This window comes from Octopus bimaculoides, chromosome 20 (assembly GCF_001194135.2).
Source record: "Octopus bimaculoides isolate UCB-OBI-ISO-001 chromosome 20, ASM119413v2, whole genome shotgun sequence".
NCBI classification, from domain to species: Eukaryota; Metazoa; Mollusca; class Cephalopoda; order Octopoda; family Octopodidae; genus Octopus; species Octopus bimaculoides.
This window is the reverse complement of record NC_069000.1, coordinates 40,724,653-40,734,456: the sequence shown is the minus strand read 5'-3', so window position 1 is coordinate 40,734,456 and position 9,804 is coordinate 40,724,653. Positions and strand designations below refer to the sequence as shown.

The 9,804-nt window shown below is 33.3% G+C and overlaps 1 protein-coding gene across 1 annotated transcript in view; it reads left to right on the top strand.

The window, feature by feature from the left end:
* The window catches only part of LOC106877959 (vesicle-fusing ATPase), a 62,843-nt gene extending 55,903 nt beyond the window's left edge, over positions 1-6,940 (top strand). The window contains exon 23 of the mRNA XM_052975029.1: positions 6,224-6,940. The gene's annotated coding sequence lies outside the window, so the exon portion shown is untranslated. The remainder of the gene's footprint in view (positions 1-6,223) is intronic.
* Positions 6,941-9,804: the final 2,864 nt, after the last annotated feature.

Below are 9,804 nucleotides of genomic sequence, written 5' to 3'. Positions count from 1 at the left end.
TATATTTCTATTTTATTTTATTGTATTTTTGTCCACTAAATGTGTTTTCAAAGTAGAATTATTTCATTTGATAATATTCTGGATACAGAACGACTGTCATTAATTGAAAATTATTTACAGTTGAAAGCTGGAAATTTTTCTTAAGTTTTTGTAGAAAAAGTATATTGATCTCTTGATCTTTTGCATTCACTTGACCTCTGTCCATATAGAAATATTTAAAAGCTTATAAACTGCTACAGTTGTGTATGTATGTGTGTGTGTATATATATATATATATATATATATATATATATAATTCTTTATTAATGAGAGTAAAACAAAATAGACATCTCCCATGGTGGTACGTAATATATAATACATAAAACAAACGTTTTTTTTTATATATCTATTCATCTAATTTCCTTTGCCCATTGTCGACTGTGTCACCTATTTTGACTGAAGATCTTGTTGAATGTGACATGATAGAAACAACTGTAGTGCTTTGATTTTAAAATATATTGGTGATAAAACAAGAGCCCAAGGAGACTGGTGGTACCAGTAAAGATTATGCAGTGAAGTTCGTGGTAAGAAACTCTAGGCTGGGGGAAAAAGAGAGGCGTCTGATATTTTGAAGGGACATCTCCAAAACAGTTTCTTCTCTCTTGTGACAAAGGGACTTATCTCAACTCAATAACTTCACCATATATATATAAGTAAGTAAATAATATGCATGGACAGATACAAAAAGAAGTAGTAAGATCAGAACTAGGGGGTTGTTGAGCTTCACAGAAGAGAGAAGAAAGATTGACCGAGATGAATGGTGGTATGTTGTATAGTAGATTTATTCACTTATTGACAACATGAAAAAAGAAAGATTTAATATATAGATAAATTATATAGATGTTATTATTTCATGACAAAATCTAGAAATTATTTAATACTCTCTACTTCAATTGGTGTTTCCATTACTGATTACCAGCTGTTATGCTGGTAGACTTAACCAGTCACCCAGTTTAACCCCACCTTGGGTGCTTGTAGCTGACATTTAAGTCAAGGCTCTGGTCTGAGAATAATTTCCTCCCACCTGTCTCAGAGGCTCTGGAAAGGTTCATGGGCCTTGCTTGCCCCATCCTGACTCTTAGAAGAAAGAATTTCCATCTAGCCTTAGTTATTTCCATAAACTCTCTCTCTCTCTCACTCACTCACCCTCTCTCATACACACACACACACACACACACACAGAGGTTTTTGAGAAAAATGCTTGTAAAATTACTTGGCATTCTGACATTAATAATTACATTATTAATCTAAACTCTCCTGAATATAATCAGGGCTGGCTCCAAGTGAAGTATACTTTGTTACCCTTATAACAAGGAAGTAGGTGTTACTTGTGACATATCTGTCAGTCTGGAAAAAAAAAATTTTTTAAAGTACAGAGAAGTTTCAGCATTTTTTTTTTCTTTTTGTATATTTATCCTCATATTTTGATAATTCCAGATACATGACAGAGCCTTCCCAGCTTTTCTTATCTCACCACTATCACATTATATTGAGGCAGTCCTAGATTTGGAAAATTGTTTTAAATTATATTTGCTGTTGTTGGTACTAAAATACAAGTGTGACAAACTAAAAGAAAATTTTTCAACATAGTTTTATAAGATAAATGCTGTATATTTATAAGTTTATTATGCTTATAAATAGCACCAAAAAATGTGAAAATGCATAGTATTAATATAGCAGATTATTTATGTCACAACTCAGAAAATAATTGCTCTGACATCAATTTCTTCTACTGTCAATCAATTTATCTCTGTTACCTCTGTATACTACTCTAATCAACTTTCTACCAGTGGTACTAAAACAGAGAGTACGTTGCTATATGTTGTACTTGGCTCTCAGTCAGTGCTCAGTTTTTGATGTAAGAGAGTTACACATTCATAGAGCTGACCACATCTATTATTGCCATTCAAAATGCATAAATATATATATATATATTCCTGGTTCACAATTATTTTTTTATAGAATATTATTTCTAAATAAACCAACAGCATCATCACTAACTGCAACACCAATAACAATAGAACATGAATTGCTTTATAGTTAGAAGTTTCTTACTATTTTTACATATTGGTATTTTCATATTTTCTCAAATACAATTCTTGTATCTAATCCAATTCCATGCCATTCATTTTTTAAAACAAATTATGGTTGTGCTGAAGCTAAAGAACTAGAAACTATTATAGTAGAAGGAGCTATGATTCCTTGTTTAAATAGTTGTGATATAAACAAAAACAGGGATTTTAACCCTTATTTTCGCTCACTACTCAGCACCTTCCATGTTGGATAATTAGCTTGCTTGCTGGTCTATTTCTCCCGCCTTTTTTTAAAATTCTTTTTTATTTCCCCCTTTATTCTTCAAATGTTAAATCATTTTAGTCCTTTGCTCATGTTTTAATTAGAGATAAATTTTCTGTTTCCATCAAAATTTAATGAGATTATTATTATGGTTCTTTTATAATATTATTGTTAAAATTGATTCTAAAATCAATATTGTTGATATTATAAAAGACATTTGACAAAATTTTCTGTTACTCGGAAAAAAAAAAAAAAGGATTTTTTTCCTATGCATATTCCTGAGAAAAGAAGGACTCTAGATTTTGAATGAGAATATTTTGCTCCAGTATGGCCACAGTCGAATGACTGAAATAAGTAAAAGATAAAAGTTTAATTTTTTTCCTTGCTGTTATCAAACCTTTAGTGAATCATAAATTCAAGTGAGAAGTTAGCATCTCGTGTTATTTAGCACACGGAATCAACATCCAACACTTCTACTTCCATAATGATTATGATTATTGAATCTGTTTTGAGTTAAACAGACATTAAAAACTCATATTTTCCAAAGAAATATATGTCTCTGGTAGGCAAACAATCTGGTGGATTCATTCTAAGACGGGACTGGAGGTTGTTTTGTACCTTTTAATATCTGGTACAAAGATGTATCATCATCATATTGTATATCTGTTTCTGAAAATGACTACAATAATAGTATAGTGTGTATGCCAAAGAATATAATAGGATGTGTTTTCTTTTGTCTTCTTTTATAACCAGTAAATATTACTTTTACAAAGAGATAATATTACTATTGCTGTGAAAATATAACCAGGTAAGAATTAAGTTAGTTAATTAGGGACTGAGGTTTAAGAGTGTGCTAGGAGATCTGATCTCCTAGCACACTCTTAAACCTCAGTCCCTAATTATGGACCAACAATATCTATGGACCAACAATTATGGACCAACAATATCTATGGACCAACAATATAAATCAATATGGCGTGCTTTAGCATTCATTGTTAAGTTATACTGTGGTTGAGATATGTTGAGTGTGTAGAGACATATATTTAAATAAGTTAGAAAGACTTCTCTCTTCTGTACCCATTATTCCTGGTGTTTATTCTACTGCTTTCTAATCTAAATCTCCATGCCCCATAATTCTCATAGTAAAATCTTCAAGATTTCATTACTGATTTATGAAATCAGTAATGAAATATGTTTTGTTAATAAATGAATAAAATAAAATGAAATAAAATAAAAATAAAAGTAAACCACTAGTAGATCATATTGCTTTATCTTTGTATTGCAGTTTCTGACTGTAGCTGAAAGAAAGTGGCTTGTAGGCTTTGACTGTTAGGCATGTTTATTTTTAATGGGTCATTTTGTTGTTTTTTTTACTATATTGTTGATTAGTAATAATCTGAAATTCTAATCAAATTGATATTCAGGGTTGAATGTTATCAAGAAGTTTAGCATTTGTAGTAAGGGCCGTTTATTTATCGTTAAGTATTTTAATGTATTAATATAAAAATGATGAACTTATAACACTAAACCAAGACATACTGTATGATTCAATGGAAGCAGAGGTCCTGCTACCAAAAGTAACATATCAACAAGGCCTGCTATTAACAATTTGAACAACTCACCCTGTCTACAGGGGCAGAATCTGGCCAGTTTATATGATACAGAAGGCTTAAAGAGAATAGAAAAGTCAAAACAAAGTTATCTTATTCTGTGGATAAAAAAGAATTGTTTATACAGATATTTTCAAATATTTTGCTTAGATTTTAAAATTGAAATACTCAATGGTTTCATTGTTGTTATTATTATTACTATTATTTTTTTTCATTTATAAGAAAGAGATATAAAAGAAATTTGAAAAAAAAAAAATTTTTTTTAATATATATTGAATTCTGAAGAATAAAAAGCAAATTACAAACAATTGTGTAAATGAATTTTGTTTCATTTATTTGTTTCTAATTATAATATAACTACTATTTTTTTGAAAGTATCATTTTTTTCTTTCTTGTTCTAAACATCCTGTTATGCAAATTTAACTTTAATTCCACAAAGTAGCAACGAAAGTTTTTTTTTATTTTCTTTCAAATACATCACATTAACTTTCAACTTTGGGTTCAAAATAACTCTCAGAATATCACACAATTTCCTCACCCCTCCTAGGTTATGTATTCCCCTGGACTGAAGACATCATGGTAGCGTTTCCCTCCTTGAATGTATGGTATAGTTCTTTGATCAGGAGACACTACACTAGTGTCTATTTTTGGGCTCATGTTTCCTGATACTGAATACATCTCCTAGTCATCATCATTGAATATACAGTTCAGTGGTCTGTAGACCTAACAAATCTTTTAAAATGTTATTATTATTATTATTATTCTGCCGAGGTCAACTTTGCCTTTCATCCTTTTGGAGTCAATTAAATAAGTACCAGTTACGCACTGGGGTCGATGTAATTGACTTAATCCCTTACACCAAATTTGAGGCCTTGTGCTTCCAGTAGAAAGGATTATTATTATTATTATTGTTACAATTAATTTAACTGTTACCTTTGATATAATTTTAGTTCAGTTTTCAAACTCAATCATTGTTACAAGAGCAGTGAGTTGACAATATAGAAGAGAATTAGACTAAATGCCTTATTGTATTTAGTTCTATCTCTATATTCTGAGTTCAAATCCTGCCAAGTCTGGCTTGTCTTTCATCCCTTTGGGGTTTCTTTTACAAAATTTTGCTTGTGTCTATACAAGAGATTACTTATTATTACAAAAGTGCATATTTTTTTTTTTTTTTTTGACATTTACATTTATTTAAAAACCTTTTGTTCTTGTTTGGAAACTAAATAATTTCATATATGGAATCTAATTATATATTTTATAATTTATTGCATATAATGAAGAAGAAAGGATAAAAGCACAAATATATTGGTTGTCAAGCTAGACAACTTATGAAAAAATTGTATTTTGGGGATAAGTACATATTGTGTACAAAACTCAATCATTGCAATAACAAGTACAATATACATAAGTGAATACACACACACACACACAAAACAAGCCTATACACATGTGCACACAAACACATACGTATCTAATAAAATATAGCTGCTAGATGAGAATCAGATATTCTCCATATAGAATACACTTAGTAATGCTAAAGAGATTTAAACTTGAGTGGGTATGTCTAATAAAATATGAACAATTATGTACAAAGCTGAAGCACAACAGAACTAATACGACAGAGACATTGAAGGACTATGATTTTATAGAAATATAACTACATCATCTTCATAGTATAGCAAAAATCTAATTGACTTAATAAATCCCCAATCAATAATTTCAGACCAATACCCACTAAACTTCAACAGTAGCATCTAAAGAACAGAAAAATCACTTTCAAGTTAAAAAAAAAAGCAAATATTTACAACTTTTATTTTGTCCTGAACAAAAAAAAAAAAAGAAAAAAAAATTCTATTCCCAAAACTGAAAACGAATTGTGATGTTCAATAATTGTTGATCTTTTTTTCTTCCCAATTTGTAAATTTTGTTGCCATAGATTTGACACTTTTACCATCACATCATTTGTAAAGATTTCAAATTTCTTTATCAAAAATTCAAATAAATGTATTATAAAAGCTTCAAGGGATTTTGTTTCTTTTATTATTTTTTTTATGTATTTATTTAGTTATTCTTTTACTATTTTATTAGTTTCTGTCATTGAACTGTAGTCATGCCAGAATACTGCCTTGTTGGGTTTGTTAAATGACTCAATACCAGTACTTATACTGTTGTTGTTGTATCTGTAGCAAAGAAGTACTGGGTTCAGAGTGTTAATATAATCAACCGTAGGGTGTTTGGGCTAAATTTCATGATTTTTTTATGTCTCCTTTTTGCAGGTACAGTTTGATGTATTGGTGAATAGACAGCAGCATTGGAAAGCATAAAGACTGAAGTCAAGAAAAAGTTAGCTGACTCGGAGGAGTAAAAGCCATCAGGATATTGGAAAAGAGTTACCTGTATCACGATGATTTGCACTGGGTATCAAAATGCCAGCATCACAACTGTTGTTCCATGCTTTGTGAACACTGTAACGGCTGTAAGACTTGACATGGACATCATGAAAACTAAATTCTCCCAAACTGCCTTAATCATTAAGTGTGTTTCCAGTGATGATGATACCATGCCACCTCACATCTTTGAACTAGGCCTTGGGTTCAATTCAGACAGCTATGTGAAGCTGCTGAAAACTGTGGTCAAACTCTGGCTGGAGAGGGTTGCTGCTTGAAGGTCACATATGTGACAGCAGAATTCAGCTCTTTGCCATGCCTCTGATTGTCAGAGAATTTCTACAACTCCACCACTGCCAATTTCTGGCCACCTAATTCCCCTGAATGTAATCCCATGGACTACAATATGTGGGATGTGGTTAAGAAATACACCAACTATTCTGCCTGCAATACCAAGGTCAAGCTGATGGCTAAAATGAAGGTGTATTCAAAGATCTTCCCAGAGACACAATGAGGAATGCATGTATAAGCCTCCAGAGCCATCTTGAGGCCATGGTAGAAGCTGAGAGTTGTTACTTTGAATAAACTGTTATCTCCCAGCCATAATCTAGTTGATAGATCTTTGTGATTGATCTTTTTGACTTTTTAAAATACTTTTATTTTCGAATGAGATATGTTTTCTTTACCTTTTATGCAAACTGTCAAATTTAGCCTGAACACCCTGTATATCCTTGAAGGTAGCGACCCAGCATGAGCACAGTATAATGGCTGAAACAGTAAAAGAATAACTTGGTTTTTTAGCATTTAATATTCTAGGTCAGTGTTTCTCTGATTGTCAGAGAATTTCTACAACTTCACCACCCCCAATTTCCGGTCACCTAATTCCCTTGAATGTAATCCCATGGATTACTATATGTGGGATGTGGTTAAGAAAGACATCAACTGCTCTGCCTGCAATACCAGGGTCGAACTGGTGACTAAAATGAAGAATGTCTGACATCTGTGGAATAATTCTGAAATAATGTGAGATAATCTTTTAATAAAGATATATTTTAAAATACAAGTGGTATTCTTCATTTTCAACAGGCATGGCTGTGTGGCTAAGAAGTACACTTTACAACCATGTGTTTCTAGGTTTAGTCTCTCTGCATGGTGCCTTGAGCAAGTCTCTTCTATTATAGCCTTAGACTGGTAGTGCCACTGACTGGCTCTCATGCTGGCGGCACGCAATAAGCACTATTCATGCGTGAGTTGTCAGTGCCACCTGACTGGCTCCCGTAGATTTGGTAAATAGAAACTACTGTGTAGAATCTTATTATACACACACAAACACACGGGTTTGGTGAGGCAAATGAGAAAAATAGGACTTAAAACACAAGTATATATATGAGTGTGTATATTTTATTAACATTTAGCAGAAGCATCAGAGTAACTATGTATATGTGTGTGTGTATGTGTGTCTCTGTGTTTGTCCTTCTCCACTGCTTGACAACTGATGATGGTTTGCTTATACCCCTGTAGCCTAGCTGTTTGACATAAGATACCGCTAAAATAAGTAGCACACTCAAAAATATGTACCCAGGCTCATTCGTTTGAGTAAAACCTTCAAGGCAGTATCCCAGTTATGGCTGCAGTCCAATGACCGAAACAATTAAAATTAAGATATATATATGCTTTTTTTTTTTTTTTTCATATGACTATAATTCTCCCTCTAAAACACTAACCACTCTGAGAGTGTAGTGGGTCCTTTTTATGTTCCACCGGCACGGGAGCCAGTCAGGCGGCACTGACAACTCACGCATGAATAGTGCTTATTGCGTGCCACCAGCATGAGAGCCAGTCAGTGGCACTACCATTAGCCACAACTATAATTTCCGTTTTGATTTCGATTTTGAAATCAAAATTTATTGGGTTAAACTAAAACGTTTGACCCGAGCTCAAAAACGAAAAAAAAATTAGTGTAATAGGTGTAAAACAACTTCCCTGCCGGAGCCTCGTGGAGCTTTAGGTGTTTTCGCTCAATAAACACTCACAACGCCGGGTCTGGGAATCGAAACCGCGAGTCCGCTGCCATAACCACTGAACCATTGCGCCTCCACTTTGTAACGTAATATCTTTGATAATTAACTAAAAGTATTTATCTGTCAGTCTATCGACTAGAACACGGGGTTCTCAGCTGAGATTACGAGAACCAAGGTCTGCAGATATGGGACTCCATCACAAGTATCATTTTCTGTTCAGTTGCAAACCTGCATCTCTGTCTCAGTAATGTAAAAGAAAAGCGACACAGAATTGTGACTCTCTTAATAATGTCAATAAGAACTACGTTAAGGGTGCACGTGTCTGTGGAGTGCTCAGCCACTTGCACGTTAATTTCACGAGCAGGCTGTTCCGTTGATCGGATCAACTGGAAACCTCGACGTCGTAAGCGACGGAGTGCCAACAACAAATTGGTATATTGACTCATTCGAGCCTCACACAAAATACTACGCTATATTTGATCTGGATTTTACGTTCTGAGTTCATTTTCCACGGAGCTCAAATTTATATTTCATCCTTCCGGAGTTGTTAAAAGTTTAGCGTGTAAGTATAAAGTCTCCCTTGATTTACTACGGAATCTTGCATACCATTAGATAACATGCGTTGCGTCTTCACTCGTGGAAATAATACAAGAAACAAACTTTAAAATAACAGCGAGACTTTATTCCTCTGCTGAATAACAAGGTGGACAAAATAAACACATCACGGATTGTGGTGGGTGTACAGTTTATCTATTGTTTGGATAATTCAGCTCTGACCGTCGTTGGTTGCAGGTGCTTCGTTATAAAAGGCAGGAAAATAACATGACTCCCCTTCATGAAAATCTTTCACCCCTCTGTTTTATATGTCTTGTTAACTCAATATGTAGACAGAGATAGGCTCCAGAATAGATTCAGGTTAGTTGTTTTAGAATGTATTACACACAATGTGTACTTGACGCACAATACTTGAATCAAAGTACAAGACACAACCAATGTTTCAAACTCAAATGATAGGTCAAAACGACCAATCATTACAGATTAACGTGTGGAGCCTATAAAAGACTAGTTGACTCCAATATGCCATAATAGAAATTGGTCTCGCTACAAAAGTAAAGTGTCAATCAAGTACAGGGGTTGGTATAGTCGACTGACCACCCCTTTAAAATGCTGGCCTTGTGCCTAAATTAGAAACAACGAAAGACAACAAATATTTTGGAGGGGGGGGGGGCAGTCGATTAAATCAACAGCAGAATTTAATTAGTATTTCATTTTTATCAACTCCAGATATATGAAAAGCAAAGCAGAATATAAAAGGACATGGCTAAATCCAACGAGGTATTTTGGCTGGCATTTTTCTAATATAATTCCATTCACATTGATTGAATTGGTCCAGTACTTAGGCACTTATTTAATTACTCCTAGAAAGCTTGAAGGCCAAGTCAACATTAG